Source organism: Phycodurus eques, chromosome 22 (genome assembly GCF_024500275.1).
Source record: "Phycodurus eques isolate BA_2022a chromosome 22, UOR_Pequ_1.1, whole genome shotgun sequence".
In the NCBI taxonomy this organism is placed as follows: Eukaryota; Metazoa; Chordata; class Actinopteri; order Syngnathiformes; family Syngnathidae; genus Phycodurus; species Phycodurus eques.
Window position 1 is genome coordinate 3,871,985 of NC_084546.1, and position 20,566 is coordinate 3,892,550.

Here is a 20,566-nt window from a genome sequence, read left to right on the forward strand (position 1 = left end):
TATTTTGCAAGTCGACAAAGGCTATAAATGTCGGGTGATTCACGCCATGTGATGTCGTCATGTTCTTCTCTAAATGAAAAGAAGCGCTGCGCAATAATCCCGAGCAGGGAGCCGCACCGGTGCTGCCTCTCCTTCCCTAAGAGGCTACGGTCATAACAAAGCGCTCCCTCCCTTGCTATCTCAAAGTATTTGCTATGAATAGAAGAGCGAACAAAGGGGGAGGAAGAAGAGATTAAGGTGCGAGACGTCGGGAGAGGTGTCGTGATTGCACCTTAACCTCATCACCACCTTGAACTGAACTGCACTTCCAAGGTCAAGGGTAGATGAGCTGTTTTTGTTTGGTTGTACACCCAACTCTAGCCCAGGAAATCTATTTCATACAAAAAGTGACACACGGCACAAGACTGACTGATCTCAAGATGCAGTTCTTGGCTGTGCGCCAAAAAATAAGTCGCTAGCAATCATTTGTAGAAATCAAAGATCAACTTGCTCCAAATTGGCCCATTTCCCAGAGCATTTAGACAATCTTTTATGGATCTGTCAGAAGCCCCATTTTAGCTATAGCGATGATGATGGTAAATGGAGGGTCGGGGCGAGACCTGACAATTTAGAAGCGACGGCCCTCAAACACAAGAGCTTGACAAATTAATCTATTTCTATTCAAAAACTGAAAGCGCTTAAGTGTCGAAGAATATGATGATGACGACGGGCAAATGTAGATATCTTTAGTAAACTCCTTAAAAACACAACAAATGAATGGGATTAAGAGCGTGCGAGTAAGTAAGAAGGAGAGTAATTACGAATAGGAAGGGTTAGATGTAAACCAAAAATGACAACCCTAATTGATATGACATAACTCGGCCAGTTTAAAGCAGCAAAACAACAATTTGACGATCATGTCGATGACACACGGCAACCCTTGATCACCTACTGTTGGAACAACCTGGACACAGCTCGTGTTGTTTTGATGCTAGTGTTGCTTCTGGATGTAGCTTGGGTTGCCACCAAGCCCTGGTTTCATGACTAACTCCAACCTGGACTTCAAAATAAACTTCACATGATGATTAATTGTCACCATCAACAATGAAATGAAGCTGCACCCTTGAACTAATCCCGCTAGCTACCCTTCCATCCACACGCAGAAATAAAGATTGAGCGATGAGGCCTGACACGGGGCTAAACTAATACCCCGAACAGATGGCACACTCATTCCTCTCAGGAAGACAGTCGCGGGAGAGGAGGAGACGAGGAAGGGCGGCAAGGATGGAACTGCAACGTCCTTGGGTGTTTACATCAAGATGCGGATTAGCGGCGTGGATTACTGTCACTGGGTACCCGCTCTCGATCGGGGAGCGGGGAGGGTCTCGTGCAACACAGATATCACGAAGACAAACAGAAAAAAATGTAAGACCACAATTCCAGAAAGATGTTGGAATCTAAAAGATGGCAAGGATGGGCATTTGACTACATTTCCTTGATCAACTGTGCCTATTTCTCCTTAGGCGAGGCCAGATACACACACATGGACAGGTAGTTATCATCTGCCTCATGCAACTGGCAAAAGACATCTTGTCTTGTCTCACAGCAAAGTGATAATACAATATCATAGAGGGACAGGAACAAGGTCTCCTTTCTTAACCTTGCCCTAAAACTAAAGATTATGATTCTACACATTTCTGCATCACATATTTCCTCACTAGGTCGTTTTCCGAGCCCTCTGATTCCCATTCCTGGAATGTTTAAAAAAAGGAAGTGCAGGCAGAGAGGCAACGATCCAACGGCGGACCCCTCCGGATTTTAGACGACATCTGCCCATGTTCTCACCATCTGCGCAATATTTTGCTCCTCCTTCGCTTATTAGGACCAATTCAGGAATGGACTACTTACACTAACTCCAGCGTGAATGACAGTTCAATGAATTGTTGCAACAAATCGGGAATAAAGAATGTTTTCCAAAAGACACTGTTTCATAATTCCCTGTAATCTATAGCTAACGTTTTTTTTCCGTGTTAAAATACCCTCGCCATCATCGCTCCAAGTGCCCCACACGCTCGCTTCCAATCAACAAGACGCAGATAGTTTGCCTCAATTAAGACCACTAGAGCTAAGAATTGCTCTCAAATGTTTAAAAGGCCGCGCTGCTTTTTTTTTTTTTTTTTTTTCCCTCCTTTCTTTCCGGGAGCTAATTCAAAGCCTTAAGCAGTCGTCCCTCCTTTTTTCCACTTGCCTAATTCCCAGACGTCACACGCGAGCGGCCAGACGAGGGGGATGCGAGCGATGCGGGACCGAGCAGACAAATCAGCTCCGGTCTCCATCAGCTGCAGACTGGCATCATCTCCAGTCCCGACACGTTTTCCCTGTGTTCCTCCATCTAGGCACTCATCCTCAGTCCCGCGCTCTCTCTTGCTTCCAGCTCTCCACGAATGCACCCACACTGAAAATCTGTTTTTAATGTTGTAGCGAATAATGACTTGTGGTTTTTGCGGAGTACTTCACAGTCATCGTACACTAGCCACAATAAAAGGCACAAGCCTGAAGTAATGATATCCAAAAGTATGCAAATCCCATTTGTACAATAAACATATTGTTAAATAAATACCTTCCTTCAAAAATGAGTGTAGCTGTTACTAAAACTGCGACTGTAGAATGACTCAAGCAAAGGTTTAAAATTAGACCTCCAAATAATGACTTCAGTAAAAGTACTCAGTGAAAAAAACTTCTCATATACTGAGTAACCGGTGAGTAACGTCTGATTTTTTTCTTAATCAGAGCATGAATTCAAATCGACAAAAATATGTACAACTTCAGATGTTGCCAACCATCTTACGTGAACTAAAATAACTCAATCTTCATAAACAAAACATACATTCAGGGAAATTTAGCCACAAGAAATGGTCTCACATTGCTGGCGAAATGGCACAATATTGGCTCACCGAAAACTGCAAGTTCACAGTGGAGTTCTTGTAGGCTCAAATGTGGACATTTTTAGGCAGACACAGACTGTTTTTTGCAGTTTGTAAGATGAATATATATTGAATGTTCGGCCAGGGGTGTTCTGGCTCGTTTGATTTGGAATTGCACGTCGTCGTTTGGTCCGTACTATGTGTAGGTTTCCCAATTATTAATGGCTGACAAAGCAGTCAGAAGGGAATTTAATATTTCATATAGCATACAGCATTACATACATTGGTAGAAGTAAAACAGAAACAAAAATGGTGCTTACAAATAAGGAATACATAGTTATCATCATCAAAAACAAAAAAAAGTATGTTTCTGTTTCTCAAATATTTACGTTTGACTTTAGTCCTGCGGCACGGTGGCCGACTGGTTAGAGCGTCAGCCTCACAGTTCTGAGGACCCGGGTTCAATCCCCGGCCCCGCCTGTGTGGAGTTTGCATGTTCTCCCCGTGCCTGCGTGGGTTTTCTCCGGGCACTCCGGTTTCCTCCCACATCCCAAAAACATGCATAAATTGGAGACTCTAAATTGCCCGTAGGTGTGCACGTGAGTGCGAATGGTTGTCTGTTTGTATGTGCCCTGCGATTGGCTGGCAACCGGTTCAGGGTGTACCCCGCCTCCTGCCCGATGACAGCTGGGATAGGCTCCAGCACGCCCGCGACCCGAGTGAGGAGAAGCGGCTCAGAAAATGGATGGATGGGTGGATTTTTAGTCCTCAAAGGTATGAAGATATATCCACACATCTCCTATTAATACTACTAATAAAGTGTCCTGTGAGTACATTTCTATTAAAAAAAAAAAAACTCCAAAATAACATTGACACAATCTAAAAGGGAGACAATTCTGTGTTGGGGGGATGTAATAAAAGTATAAAAGAGTGTGTCTCAGCTAAAAATGAGTCCCTGTGTAAATAACAGTAATCATGGGTGGATGCTAGCAGTCCGTGCCCGAGGCCACGCGTGAGAAACCCGGGAACACCTTAATGGAACGTGGCCAGATGATTATTGGTGTGGTGAATCACGGCTTTTGAAAGTCACCTGCCGTAACACGCCGCTGTGTCCAACAGGAGGACGGTGGGCAGACATGTTGACACACATGTAGGAAGCCTGAGGCAAAGTGTGCGCGGAATCGTATCGCTGTGATCCATGTCGAGACATGTTTGGAGGGGCCGCAGGAGTGAGCTGTCTTCCGAATTTGACGAAAGTTTCGGTGGCTACCTCTGTAGAAATGTTTTAATCTCCTTTTCACACTTATTTCGACGCCCTCGCATTTGATTAAACCAAATGCAAGCCCTGATTTCAGGATTTTGGCCTGTTTTACTGCCGCTTCACCTCTCTAACCCCCCCCGTCCTACTCTCCTGCTCAGAGAGGGGGCTAGGTGGCGATATGCAAAGTGAGGCTGTTGCTGTACAGAACTGTATAATTACAATTTTTAATTGAGGCGTGAAAAATTCCAACTGTCCCTGAACTCACTTTAGGAGCAGGTGAACTGCAACAACAACAGCATTTTCTTCCTTTTTGTCAGTCTCCCTGTGAATCCCTGTGCCAGTGACCTATCTGATTCCTAATCTATGCTCCCGAAGAGACTTGACCTCCAGGATTAAGCGCTTAGCCTCAAAACGCTTGATAATTTACAAGGCTTTGTGCTGGTGATTAGACTGAAACATTTAATTCGTCCACCCACCACACCAAAATGTGACTTTTGTCGGAGAGTCTGATGCCAACTATTGGACAAAAACATTAATCCAGCCAGTCTTATTCACGCACATCTGGATGGCTGGCAGCGTCCGGATTACGCCGTCCATTCTCCTAATCCAGGGGCGATGAGGAAGAGCCTTAAAGATGCACAGCTGGAAGCAAGGAGGAGTTGTTTTCTTGCTCACCCACATTTACCTGAACCCAACGTGGCTCTCTACCACATTCGAATACATTTTTGTCCACTTTAGGACATCCCAGTGGAGGCAGAGTATCTACAGGACACCTGCACAGACTTGCAAAAAGTGGAGAAATACGAGCGCATCTGAGTCAAGACGTGCCAAAAGTCCCCTTCCATTCAAAAGGATGCTCGAAGACCGTCTGTCAAAGGGAGACTCTTTCGAGCAGGGGGCGGGCAACCTGCGGCACGTGAAACACGCTCACATTTTACTCCTCTTAGCCCCGAAAGTGGATCTCATTTTGCACACGATGTCAGTGAAGGCAACACAACAGTTTAGTCCAGTGATTCTCAAAGTGTGGTACTCGTTCCACGAATGGTATTCAGGCAAAAGAATCACTGAACTGTTGAATAATCTTACAGTGGCTTACTTGATGTTTTTCATCCAGTACAGTTTATTTGTTAAGTACAGTTCAGTTGTATTTTAGCCTGTCTATGTTGTTTTGCATTGTTTGTTTGCATTAAGCTAAACGTTATGAAGTCAAAGCTATGTGCGTTTAATGTTTCGTTTGACCGTTAACAACATCTTGAAGCCTCTTTTTTGAATAATTTGTACAATAAACTGCTTGTTGTGAAGTGAGCCGAGTCCACTGCCATATCTCAAATATGTGCTCTCAAGTTAAAGCAAAATAAAAAATCGTCCTGACCGACAGCTCGTGTCACAAGGCACCACTGTAATTCATTTTGTCAACACTATTATTTCTACTATTACAAGAAAATATACTTTGAGGCATATCTTTAAATTAGCAGCGGGTTTTCCCTTACAATCATGTCGGTAGCAGTGTGACACGTGCTTGTTTTCAATTCATATTGCAGTTTGTCAGCACTGCATTATATATCATTACCATTTTTTCATATGGAGCTACTTTTCTGGTTGTGTTTACAAGCCTGCGGGTGTCAAATAAACAGTAGACCAGGAAACTGACAGTTCAGCTTGATTTGTAAAGGGCCCCATCTTAATTGTAAGAGTTAGTTACAATTATTAGTAAGAGTTTTGATTTATACATGTCCTCAAAAGTGGTTTCCACTTCCACACACACTGGAGGCGTTTCAAGTGAGTGGAGGCAGGTTTACACTCCATTACTGGGCCTTTTGCCTCGCCTTCCCGCTTGTTTGTCTCCCTTCAGATGTTCCCGCCGTGTGTGCAACCGCAGCCCTCAAAAGCCCGTGGCATAAACACATCAGACAAGCTTTCTCCGAGCCAGCCTGCCCGCCCGCCAGCCTGTCGTCCTTCGCAGCTCAGACCGAGAGGATGCAAATTGTTCTCCCTCGCCCCCACCGCCCGCCAGCCACGTTGCTTCACACGCGGTCACGGCCCGTGTTTTTAGGCCCTGATTTTCCAGTGAGCTCTACCGCCTCGTTGCTGCTTTTGCCGTGCAGAGACGTGGCGAGGCTCTTACAAACATATAGTAAGCAAGCACGCCTGCCAGATTTGCCGTCGGGGCCCCCGGAACGACACGAGCGAAGCGCCGCTGGATGAACTGCGGCGTGACAATGCAAAACAGATGGACACAAAGGAAGGAGAGGAAAAGGCTGAGAAGCTCATTCAGAAGTTGGGAGTTACATTTCTGCCAGGGGAAAAAATGTCACTTCTTTGCTTGATGTAATACGACAAGTCACATTGGAGGAGCACTGTACTGAAAACAGCATGTAAACTTACAGAGGCTAAATGTGACAATTTAGCATCACTTTAAGGAGGAGATTGTCACACAACGCTGCACGACAATGACTCATTTCACATTATTTTCACTTCCCTATGTAGTGGAAAACATGGTGCAAAAATATGCTTTGAATGAGTATAAGGGCCACAATGAAAATTAAAAAGATATATATGATCCTACAAGACCAGTCAGAATACGACGCAAATGAAGCAGTAAATTGCAAGAAAAAAGTGTAATATTAAAAGAATAAAATTATCATATTTTGAGGGGGTGGGGAAATCAAGGACAAAAACCGCAGTTGTCAAAATATGAACAAAAATTGCAAAAACCAAACAAAAAAACCTAACATGACTTTTTGGGGGCTTTTTTTCTTTTTTTTTTCTTTCTTTTTTTCTTGTAAAATTACATTTCAAGCTATTTACCCTTGTAAATGTGTTTTAAATACTTTCTCCCATAAAATGTACAACTTTTAAAAATTGTCTTTGTATTTAATTATAACTTTTTAATTAATTTACAGATTTGTTCTTTTTTTATTGTAAAATTACTATTTTTTTAAAATATTTTTTTAATAAAATAATGATTTTCTCTGAACATTAACTTATTTCTTTGTGAAAAATTACAAATGTATTTTACGTTTTTGTTTCTTACCATTTTCACAGCTTTTTTTCCTCTTAAATGACAACTTTTCCTGTAAATTTTTAACTACTTTTTCTCAAAAATGTGTGTTTTTTTTAGCTACTTTTTCCTCATAACATTACCACTTTTAAATACTTAAATACTACCGTATACAATGTTAACTTGTATATTTTTATTAATTTATTATGAATTAATTGTACAGCACTTTACTCTGTAAATGCACAGCACTTTGTTACAGCTGCGGTTGTTTTTTTTTAAAATAAAGTTTCGTTAATAATTACAACATTTTAACAGATTGCTTCTTGTAAAATAACAGCTATTTTCTCTTAACATGAAAACTTATTTTTTGTAAAAGTACAAGTTCTTTCTTTGAGCATTGCAACTTATGTAGCCAAAGAAGACTATTTCTATCATATTTCATCTTTTTCTTCTAACTTTACAACTTTTCCCAATGTAATTTTACATTTTTTTTCTCCTTTCAGTTTGGCCTAACAACTCCTGTGATAATAATAATTAAAAAAAATGGAGCCTCATAGGTTATGTGCAAACGTTGCACTTTGTCACAGTCTTCATTTATCATTGGTGCATTTCCAGTTGCTGCCAGCCAACGTTAGCGTGTCCACTCATCATTTCTCTTTTACTGGCCAAGGACAATTTCCGAGAAGTTTGGAGTTGGCAAAGCAGGTTGCCATGGGGACATGTAAAGAATGTTGCGTGTCACAATTCGAGGGTGAGTAAATTACCCTCCGAATACACAACAAGCGTGACACGCTCACCACTAATGTATATAAATGTATGAGTCTGCCACTGCTGCTGATGTCCCGTGTGAGTAAACAAGCAGCCTTAAGAGTGATTTAAACATTTAAAATGTCGAAAAATACATTAGGGCGCATCAGCACACCAATCAAACAGTTGCAGCCTGGGCCAGAAGAGAACGAGCGATGAAAACATTTCATTCCAGGAACGCGACAAACTTCTCCCCGGCACTTGGCGGGGGAGTCCTGGCTGGGAGTCAACATCTGCATTCACACACATTTCCAAATCCCGTCAACAAAAGCATAGGTGTGTATCAACGTGAAAAGCATGCAAAGCTCAGTGTAAACCTCGCTTAATCTCTCATGTAATATCCCCAAAACATAACGCTCCTGTGCTGTCATATATTCTGGGGCGAGTGGGGAGCATAAATTTGCAGCCCAAAGACAATAGCCACATGTACACTATATGAACCATTTTTGACCATGCTGTAATCTCAAGTACTGTTTAATGAATATAATGACCTTTGATCTTTATCAGCCTCTTGATGAAAAAACGGGTGATAAACGCTCTCTGCCGTCTGCTTGATTCACATCGATCAAGCCATATCTGTGGATCTCTTAGGTCACTCCAATGTCATGTTTTTGTTTTTTCCAGACCTGCACTTTTGATTGAGGTACTATCACATGAGAAGGAAGACGTGTACGAAGCATTGATCTCCACTACTGTTCGGAGATCCTCATGGATCAATATGCAGTCCCAATACATTAGCATTTGCAGAGGCTAAATGCCTCACTTGTTAGCAATTGAGATGCTGGTCCTTTGAACGAAGTGGCAATTGAAAACATGATGGATTTTGAGTGCAACGCAGTGCACGTAAAAGGTCACAGACAAGAGAACTATAAAGGTGTTTGAAACTGCTTTTGCTTCAAGCCCGGGAAACAAATTATTTACAGCGCAGTCAAATGAGAAATAAATAAATACATTGATTTTATGAATTTTAATGATATTTTATATATATTTTAGATATTTCTTGCAACTAAAGAGTCAAATTAAATTATTAATTTATTCTATTTTCTCTCGTCATTCTGTTTTTTTTTTTATTTTCCCGTTGTTGTTCAAATAAAATACTCGACATTTTTTTCTTCAGTGGTTCTTGAAAAAACTAATATGGTACTGATAGTGTTTATCCTCATGTAACTGTGCCAAAGCAACAGGTGGCACTCCAAGCCTTAGGGTTAGCATTTTAGCCGATAAGAAGCCCGAAAAAAAGTCATGTCTGGAAAAGGCAAAAGAAGGCAAAATGTTTTAGTTTTTTTCAAATACCTTAAATGTGTGAGTCAGAGCCGCAGAGAAAACAGAGAGCGCTATTCATGTGCGCCGCACTGTCTCATCATTCACCACCGGCGCGTTCGTCTCGGCCTCCTCGCACGCGTTTCATTCGCGCACGCTCACGCGCACTTCCGGCAAGCCTCCCCAGCTCCACCAAACTTCCTCCGGCAAGGTTGCCGGCCGAGATTAAGCATCGGCGAGGCTCAATATTGACAAGGCCGCGCTCCCTTGTAGCCGTAAGACCACGGATGATGGACGGGAGGAGGTCATATGTCAAAGTGACTTGCTTACAAAGGCTACTAGGCGGCCCGGGACCAGATAGGATTATCAAACTCCTCCTCGGGGACTAAAATGTTTACACTTCTTCCCTCACCGGGGACCATAAAGCGCACTCATGGGCCATCTCTGAGGACAAACAGAATGAGAATATTTTCCTGATATTTTATGTGTTGATAAAAATTAGTGTCACTCAAAGCTGATGGGTGTACTGAATTAAGTGGCCACCTCCCTGTATGCCTTATAATATTTTTCATGTACTGAATTAAGCTTGTAACCTCTAGCGATTCTCAAAGTTTGGTACCCCCCGACCCCCAGTGGTACATAAAAGAATCACTGCTAAAGTACAGTTCTGTTGTATTTAACTTTTTAGTACAGTTTCCTCTCTTTAGGCACAGTGTTAATGTTCAAACTGTGCAACATATTAGTGCCTTGCAATAATACAGAGTTTTAAAGTTGATCATGATGATGGTACTTGGACCGCTCAGTTTTGTGTTTTTTTTTTTTCATCCTTGGTGTAAAAGGTTTGCAAGAGCTGTTCTACAGTCAACAATTCCATGTCGTGTTATGTACATGCACGTGTTACAGCTACGTTGGTGCGACATCAATCCCTTCAGGGCCCCCCCCCCAACATATGCGGCAACCCCTCCGGCCATACTTTGAACACACACAGGCACACAGACTTACACTAAATAACTGCTAAGAGAACAGAAATAATAATTCATATATATATATTTATATATATAAAATAAAAAAATAAAAAAATAATTTACATTAGGATGGTGAGAAGAAACCCAATAAAATCACATTTTTGGAATGCCCTATCACTTGATGACTCACAACAAACCTGAACACATACAGACAAACTATACTAAATAGAAATACAAAAAAAAAGTAGTTTTGTAGTAGCACATTTTGCGATTGCTTATCAACTGATGACGGGACTCACAGCACACCTGAATGCTTGTTGAATTAAGCCTACCAGGCAACGCTTTAGTTCAAAGTCCCCCCCCCCCCCACAATGTCTTTTGAATTGAGCCTGTGTGAGCTTGGCATTCCAAGTTGAGCGCCTCCCAGGCAACTTTGCATGATTAATCACCTTATTAAAAGCAAAACGTGCACAAAACCAGCTGTTTGACTGCAAATACAAGAGAGAATAATTCATATGAAGGCATAGCTTTGTTTAGGAAAGCTTCCTGAGCCTAAAAGATATGCAGCACATGCTATAAAAAAAAATCACTAGATCCAAAAAGTGGAGTGAAGCAGGTGCATCCCTCCATCCCATAATGCCCAAGACAGGTCTGCCAGCTTACCTGTACTCTCTGCAGATGTCAATTCGCAGCCGCACTGCGGCTGCAAGGGAGGCACGTCCAAAAAAAAATAAAAAATAAAAGCAATCTCCTTCTTCCTATCTCCCACAAGACACAAAAAAAGAGAGAATCTTCTATTAAATCCTTACAGGAGGCGAGTCCACTTAAAATCCACACACATACACTCAAACACACACGCACACAAAAAACACAAGTCTTCCACGGACCTCCAAACAGGAGCAGCATCCCCCGGTCAGCCGGAGCTTAACACGGCGCTCTGCGCGCACTCACAGCTGGCCGCCGCGCCTGCCATGCCCCGGCGAGGAAGCTCTTCTTGGCTGCGGGGGAGGAAGAGGAGGACGAGGTTAGCTGTGCGCGGAGAGTTTGGGATGCGACTCGGTGCGGTGCTCCTGCTCAAGTGACGCTGAGGGGTTGCTTGCAGCAGAGTGGGAGAGTGAGGAAGAGGAGGAGGAAGAAGGGAGGAGGAGGAGGAGATGCCTCGGAGTTGGCCGCTTTTGCCCTTCACACTTAAAGATGACGATGATGCATGCACAAGTAACCCAAAGAAAATAATAAATCACCTTAGCATGCGTGAGTGTCAGCATCTTTTTTGGATGTTAATAATTGTAGTTTAGTTTCGGGAATCATTTCGATGCATTTACATACAAAGACGGCCTCGTTGTTCCAGGGGGCGATTAGAATCGGCATTATTTTCGCGTGCTGCTCTTTGATGAGCTTTTAAATGCTTCGGGGGTGGGTACAATTAGTGCAATTAGTATTCAAGCAGCCTCATTATGTAATGTGCTTTTAAACATGTGGCGGTGGAGTCGTAAAAGCACCTTTAAATTGGTATAAATTTGATTATAATCTTTATGTTTTGGATGGGGTGGGGGGTCTGCAGCATCCTCCCTCCTTTGCAATTTCCCTTCTGCCTGCAGAAACCTCTCAAGAGGACTCCTATCGTTGTTGAAACTCTGCATCAGAGCGCCACCTAAAGGTCGAAGGGACAATGTTGGCAGCTCAGCAGCATTGCATGTGGTCACAATGAATGGCACAACCATTTTTTGAATTTTTGCGCTCAATTGTATTGTTTTATTTTGTCTCTTTTTCAAATATTAGATTCTGATTTAATTTGTAGGCATTTAGTTTTTGGATGTTTGTTTTGTTACTTTTTTATTTTGAGTATTTGTTTATTTTTAAGATATATTTTTAGTTGTATATGTTTTACACATTTATCTTTTATATTATATTTAGAATTTTGGTATATTTTGTCTGTTTTATGTGCATTGATTTATTTGTAATTTTTATTTTTTTTATTTTTATATATTTGCTCATATAATTTATTGACATTGCTGTCTGCAAAAACCTTTGAGGTTTTATTTGTATTTATTCGTTTTATTTTTGATGTTATTTGTATTTTATTGATTTTAATATATTATTATTATCTCTTCGTCATTTTATTATTTATAAATGCATTTTTATTTCCAACTTTTTTTGATACAACTCTTGTATCAGATGTCTTTAGATTACACAGGACCATATTAGATAAACAATAACCAATATTTAATGTACTTTAAAGGTCAATGTCACCTCTAAAGAAAACAGAGCCCGAAATCAATGCACACAATAAATCACAATTGTTTTGAGGCTCAATCCCATTTCCGCCCAAATCTCCTTGACAGCGCATTGATTTAAAGAGCCGCGTCACATTTGTGTGGTGGTCTCCTTTGAGGGCATCTCAGCACTCATTTGAAGGCCATAAATGCATCGATATGGACAAAGCCATTAGCTTGGAGCGGGCTAAATCAACAGTCTTGCAGATCTTCATATCAGATAGCTCAGCAAATCAATAACGCTGCCATCCAGTGTGACAATAGAGGTGTCGGAATCACATGACCTTATGAAATTAATGTTTGTGTGCGGCAAACACGAAACCATAAAAGATAGACAGTGAGGCGACCCGTGAGGTTTGAGTTCAAAGCTGACTACATCTGAAAAATACAACAAAAACTATTGTGTGGTCATGAGGGCACGGAAAAGAAACTTATGGAACCAAAAATGTCACTTTTCAACTAAGTAAATCAAAATCTGATTAAAATCCCACTATATGCATTTATTTTTCCCAAGAAACCCAATATATGTCACAAGGACACACAAAAAAAGAGAAAAACTACACAAAATGTCATATGTTCTAGGAAATTTTTGCATGAACCTTTGATGAAATCCTGCAAAATGATTGTGATGTTGTAAGGGCAATAAAAAAAAGAGCAAAAAGTAACAATTACGCTCAGTTTTCTACTAAATAAGTGCACGAACCTTTGTATAACAACCTACTAAAATATTGTGAGGTTGTAGCGGAACAAAAAAAAAGAACAAGTAAACAAAATATGGTCAATTTTCGACTAAATAGTTGCAGAACTTTTGATCAAATCGGACAAAATTATTGTGAGGATGTAAGCGCATAAAAAAACCAAGCAAAAAGGAACCAACTTATGTTCAGTTTTTTACGAAATAAGTGCATCAAATTTTGTCCAACATTCTACGATATTATTGTGAGTTTGCAGGGGCACAAAATAATGTTCAGTTTTCTATTAAATAAGAGCAGCAAAAAAAAAAGCAAGGAAGAAAATTCACACCAAATATACTTGGTTTTCTACTAATTTCGCAAGACCAAAATTCTTGTGAGGTCTCAGTATTTATGGGAGTGGTGGGTAAGGATTGGAAAACTGAAACATCGCATGACAAAAAAGCAAAACGAACACTACAAAATGATTTCTACCAACTGCCGTTCTTACATTTCGTAGAAAAAAAAAAAAAAAAACGGAACGGGAAGAAGGGCATAGGAGGATGTTAGCTCGCCACTAGCTTCTCAATTCACTGACCGGTGGTACATTTGTCTTGCAAATGAGACGATGACTCATGAATGGCATTGATGAAGCCACCGCCTCTAATTCAGTCGAGTGGATTTGGGGGGGGGTGCGTTCTGTAGCCAGCTGGCATGGTGTTGTCTCAGCAGTTCTACCACTGTTGGCCCCAGTGCACGGGGGTCCCTATTTGAACGAAGCCACCGGAACCCATCTAAACTCTGAAATCCCCACCCCCTCGACGGTGGTACACACCTCCCCAGGGGTCTTTATGAGACCCTTTTGCAAGCGTCAACACACAAAGGCAGATGTCCATTGCACATCTGTTACAGTAGCCCTCCCGTCCCCTTGACAATGTTGTACAAAATCATACAAGGGTGAAGCACTGTAAACTGTTTATAAAAAACCCATATTGAGTTGGGAGAAATGCCAATCGGGCATTAAAGAGTATTTTATATAAAATCCGACTAAAATCTTGGGAGGACATTAGAGTACATAAAAGGGCGTTTTCAACTTTAAAAATTAAATACAACATTTCCAACATACACAAAATCAGGTCACATTTTGCACTAACTATAGAGCATTACTGGAGGAGTATAAAACTCATTTGAACACAAAATGCATGCCTGTCCCTACTTCAGTCAAATTATCTTCAACAAAATCCTACTAAGGCCATATACTGCAGAATCAAATATATGAAATTCATTTTCTTTTTCAATGAAATGAAGATGTAATTGTTCCAGTCATTTAAGACAATAAATCTTTTGTAAAAACTCTAACTCAAGGACACAACGCATCGAGTTCCTAACATTTTTCACCTGAAATATGTTTGATGTATTTATGTACTCAATGAATTTGTAAGAAATCCTACCAAATTATCACTTAGTTAATGGAAAGAGAGAGCATTTTCGTCTTAAATTCACCTGCAAAAGTCATTGCCGTAATGAAGAAGAGACTAAGTTTCCTCCTCATGACAAATCCCAAAAAAACAGTTAGCATATAAAAATTGCGTGGTGACATTTACAACCAGTCAATGCTGACACGTGGTGCCCATCTTAATAGAACTCTTTTTCCAATCCTCTTCCATACTCTGAAAAGTAACAACACGGTATGCGATACCTCATTTTTCTCATGCGCTATCATGCGCCGTGAATGACACTCTCAAATTCCATTGATTTGGATGGCAAATAGCTTTTCAATGCACAGTCGGATGGTAAATGGTATTGAGGCTGACATTTGTGTTTATATATCAGCGAGGCTCCGATGGACGTTAATTAGTTTAGTTTGCATATTGATGACTTGATTATTTATTTGTGAGTGCGTGGGTGTGTGTTTACCCATCCGTGGATCATCTCTGTCAGCCTCCCTATCAGGCCAGCAGCTGCCCGCCTGCCTGTCCATGTCTGCGTGTGCCAGGTGAGTTTCGCCCGCCGAGTCTCCGGAGATCCGTTCCAAGCCGTGCCCCTAAAGAGTTGAACCCATGGGCGCTGCAGATGGTCCGTGGGCTCGGGGACAGGGGACACAAATTATAAACGCCAAGAGAAAAACAAACAATAACTGGAATGACAGAGCGCAGACCTGTGCTAATGACATGCTAATTGATACTGTACTTCTCCAGTCCTCGAGGCGGCGATACTGCGCGTTACAAGGTGGATTCCAACTATTAGTCGAAAAACTAAAATCGTTTTATTACAAAAAGGGTCAAAGCAAAACTTCGCAGGGATAATGCGCTGACACCCATGTCACTCACCATACACCATACGGACTGAAAGTCACAGGTACAACAGTCGAACGTGATGATGGCGATTCCAAGTGGACAGTTAATACCAACACCTCACATGCACGTTATTGCGTTTAATAATGCAAAATAATTTTTTGTCCGATGAGTCGACGATTTAATCGGTCGTATACGCCTTTGTGGAAATATTCGATAGCCGCAACCCCAGTTGAAACACAGCTACAGTACAACTCTCGATTTGGTAGATTTGGCTACCGAGGTACTTTCTGTGTAAACCTCATGACTAAACCAACAAACGGCAATCATAACATAAGGTTTCACAGTTCAAAGTTTAATACATTTACAGACATTGCTGAGAAAACCCATCAAAAAGAACCGAATATACCGGAGCTGCACCAAAAAGAAACTTCTTCTAACCTTTGCTCATGTGTCACCATTCTACAAAATTCTCTAGGAACCAGTGGTGTAATCCCAATCACTAACCCAAACCATCAAAACCTAATGGTTCATGCTACAAAGTACAATACATTTATTGGCACTGCTGAGGAATCCCAAGTGAAATGTTCGAATATCCCTAATTTGTACCAGAATTGAATGGTTTTAATGCCCCGCTACATGGTTTTGTAGAAACCAGTTAGGCAGTTTTAGTGGAATCCCAATCATTCGTGTAATCCCAATAATGAACCCATCAAACAGCCATAACATAGTATTTAACGCTTCACATTCCAGTAAATGGATAGCCTCCTAATATACCAGATTTGTACCAAAATATAACTCTTTTAACCCTTGCCCATGTGCTACAGTTCAACCAAGTTTGATACAAACCTGTTTCGTTGTTTTAGCAAAAATTCCTGATTACTACCCCGACAAACGACAATCGTAACATAACGTTACAACTCGTGCTCCTGTCTGATACTGTAAGAAGCATAGCTAACAAGCCCCTAGCAAACAAAATCTTAATTTGCCAAATTTACTGTGAATGACTTCACAGAGTGACTGACAGATCTCGTAATGTACGCACTAACACGCAACAGGAAGTGTGTAAATTATTCACGATGGCTGCTGTTGATAGAGGTTTGCATTTGTCAGGCTTGTAAACACACTTTCGTTTCAGCCCAACACAAATTAAGCCATCATAAGAAAACACAAATTCGAACTTTAATCTACGGGTTGCAATCTTGCTTTATGTTCTTTTGTATTCCAGCGCAATAATAAGCATAACTGAGAAACATGCAAATCATATTAGATGTGAATGCTCATATTTGAGCGTGCAATCTATAATAGATCCATCAATCACGCCCATAATGCAGACTTTTTTACTGTATTGTATATCAATATTGCTTTTGTTGCGGGTCAACCAGCCTCATTGTTTTCAATAAAGTGTCAAGGCAGGAGATGTTTTAATCACATTTGTGACTTGAGATGTGGGATTTAGATGCAATCAGCGTCCTATTTGGCCGCCTTAATGGGCTGGATTTCATCAAGGGGTTCTCTGGTCGTAAATATAGTATCTTTTTTTCCATTTTCAACTTTGCAAATAAACTGATTGGAAATTGGGGTGCTTGTGTCTGAAAGGCAAAAGGGAAATTTGTTGAAAATTCGAACAATTTATGGCTGACTATTAAAAATGTGGGGTATTTTAATCATTTTTCATTATGTTTACATTTTGTTTCCCTTTTCCATTACTATCAGTATATTTTAATCATGTCATTATGGCTCGTACATTTTTGGATCAATTGTCATTACAATTGGTATATTCTTTTTACTTTTATTTCTAAATGATCATGTCATATCACCATGTTCATATTTATTATTTGAAATTTTCATGATTATCATCATGTTTTGTATCATGTTATTTCTTTGCGCATGTAAAAATAGTAGTCATAATAATAATAAATAAAACATCCTCATTCATATAGCCACTAACTCAATCATATAAATCATCAGTATCAGCATTATCTCTGATATTGATTAAAAAAAAAAAAAAAAAATTGTAAACAAAATTAAAGTTGCACTGTTCATTAAAAAATGAGCGCGGTGTGACGTCCTTGTTGATTCCTCACAGGTGTAAGAGTACAAATGTAGGCATGGACGTGTGTGTGCGTGCGAATGTGTGTGTGTATGTGTGTGTGTCAAGTCCCAGGACAACTCATTAGGTACGCCGCCCTGTCGGCAGCTGAACACGCGAACGAGAAGGACATTGTGCTGCAGTGTGTGCACTCTGCATGCCAGTCACACAGTGCAAGTGCGCGCACGGCAGCAGTGTGTGTTTGAGACATCCGAATCGCCGCTACACACTGCGAGCAAAGGCTGACGTGGATTTATGCGGCTTCCCGCTGAAGGAGACAAGCTGAGGGAAGAGGGACAAATTAAAGCAAAGACTCGGAATAGCCATTGTTCCAAACTAACTCGGGCGACGGGCTTATTGACTGTGCTGTGTTTAAAGCAAGTGTGTTTTTTTTTTTTTTTATTTAGTTTTGTCCCCCCCCCCCCCCCCCATCCCAGCATCCTTCATGAAAAAAAAACCTGAAAAAAAAATTCTGATTTGCGCACTGATAAACGTTGATGACTGCACACTACATTGGCTGTGATCGTCGATAAGAATCCCTTGGATTTTGTCTTATTTGGATGCAAATGAAGCAGAGGATTACGTCTCGGAGCTGAGATGTGTGCTTTTGGGCGAAATGGAATTGGCGAGATGACGACGAGCACGACGGCGGCGGCGAGGCTTTTAATGAGCACTTGTTTGATTTGGGGAATTGGAAACTGGATTTGGATGTGTTTTCTTCACCACGCTGATTTCGGTCACATTAGGACTAAAGCAAACACTGTTGATGCGTAGATGAGTTTGTTTTCCGTCTGACCTTTTTCCATCTTCCCTTCTGCCTTATTGATGCCAACGTTAATTCAACATTTCTAATGCAACGTGAGACAGCGCACCAAAAAGAGAAAGTAAAACAAAAGAGGACGTAAGGAGAATAAAGTCTTACATCTTCTGTTGCTCTATTCCGCATACAAATGGGTATTTCTTTGGTCAGTTGCATTCTCGCCAGCACTGAAATACAAGTACATCCCCTCATAAACGACTAAAATTATCGCATCAAAGAGTAGTGTCAATGTCGCTGAGGGAATTTAGTAGGAAATGGGACAAAAAGTTGGGTAAAATGCGTAAAATATTGTCGTTAAACATGGCTGTTTTCCAACGTACTGCCATACATTCCATAAACATGGCGGATATGTGCACTGAGAGCTCAAATGATGCCTTGTGTTGTTTTTTTTATTTCGACAGATTGATGACATGGGTCTGAAATTGGAATTTTGTAGGAAATGGCACAAAAAGTTAGGCAAAATGCAATGTACTGCCGCCACAATTGACAAACATGGCAAATAGTTGCCTTGAAATCTCAACATAGGCCCAAAATTCTTCTCTCATTTTTAATTTTGACCAATTTCTGACATTGGCGGATGGCATGTTGTTATGTTACGTTGTCATGATAGAACTTTGTTTTTTGACACATTTTTGGGAGGTCTTAAATTATAATTTAGTAGGAAATTGATGAACAATTTTATAAGCCTGACATTGCTCAAAATCGATGCCAGGTATTAAAGTCTACTTGCACTAAATTGTCACGAGAACACAACAGTCGCGATACGCTCCGACGTCGTCTCTGCGCTTTTCAAATTTCAAATGGAAAACGCCAGCACTTAAACACGAAATCTTTTATTCAGCAGTGTGATTGTGCACACGTGTGGGCGCTTCCAAACCGCTGGTGGTCACTTCCTGACCTGCGTGCGGTGCCCGCCCACGCTTTTTTTATCCTCCATCCTCCCTTACACACACACACACACACACACACACACACACACACCTCGGTGACACATGACAAATGAGCACAGCTCCCACACAAACACAGGCGCCGCAAAAATATTATTATTGTTGTTGGGCAAGGTAAAATTTGCTGCTGCAGGTGTATTATCGTGTCATATATGATGATGCTGTCATTCTGCATTACATCGAGATTGAGTCGAAGTGCACAACTTGACAAAAATGCCGTGATAAGGTCTGACAAAATTGTAAAACTTTTGGTACAAAATAGGGCTGGGCGATATGATTGGAAAATCAGATCAGCGTTGAAATGGAATCCCTCCACGGTAACAGTTTGGATCGCCACATGAACTTAACTGTAAAAATTATAGTGGAAGAATTTCGGAATGGGTTTTTGGTTTTCTTTCCAAATAATTCTTTATCAGGACCATCATTAACTTGCAAGTGGACAGTTTCCAGCAGAAGACCCACCTGAGGGATGAACAAAAAGTCTACGCACAAACTCTTTTGAGTGAAACAAGTTTTCCAAACAAGAAAAAAAAAAAAACGGTAAATGATTAATGGTTTTCATTAAAGGGCCACACCGGGATAATTTCGCCTCAGTGCTGAGGAATGTTTATCACCCTGAAGCCAATGTCATTAGCAGGGAAGTTCTGGTATCTTTAACACACAAATTAATTTTGCGGTGCGTAACACAATGGATAACAAGCTGCATAAGTGTATGTGTGAGTGCTGATGGTGGTGATAGTGAACCAACGTGACGTATTGTCTAGAATTAGCCCGCAAGTACTCCTTGTGCACAGGCAATCACTGTATAATATCGAAAGTAACAATTCTGATGTTCAGTCAAAACTGCTGAGCTGACACCCGCCAAACAAAGAGACGCCGCGTGAACCTGCATCGCACACGTCGCTGATGTTGCCGTTGGACCCTCAGGCTTCTCCAACGCACACATGTACACAAACACACACACGGCTGAGTGCTGATAAGCCAACGTGACTCACACAAAGCGCCATGTCCGTTTTATCAAAATCAATAACGGCCCCCGGCGGGGCGAGCGTCGGCGCGACGTTCAAGAGCAACGGCAGCAATAACAACAACAACAACAACAACATGTTAATGAGCACAGTGGGGAGAAAGGGCAAGGCTAAACAAAAGAATTCCTCCTGATAAATATTTAAGTGTGATTAACATGAGCAGGCCTAATTAAGTCGTCAGTCTTTTGGCCCATTAAAAGGCCCTTTGATTAGGCAAGCTCTCAGGATGAGGGCCACGGAGAAG

The 20,566-nt window shown here is 41.1% G+C and overlaps 1 protein-coding gene across 2 annotated transcripts in view; it reads right to left on the minus strand.

Annotated features, from left to right (window-relative positions):
• Positions 1 to 17,903, minus strand: part of plxna4 (plexin A4) — a 126,451-nt gene extending 108,548 nt beyond the window's left edge. The window contains exons 1-2 of one of the 2 annotated variants that reach the window (XM_061667317.1): positions 15,059 to 17,903; positions 10,861 to 11,195 (exon numbers count right to left, since the gene is read on the minus strand). The gene's annotated coding sequence lies outside the window, so the exon portion shown is untranslated. Of the gene's footprint in view, positions 1 to 10,860; positions 11,264 to 15,058 lie in introns of those variants that run through there. The other variant, XM_061667318.1, reaches the window with a different exon arrangement.
• Between the last annotated feature and the right edge of the window lie 2,663 nt (positions 17,904 to 20,566).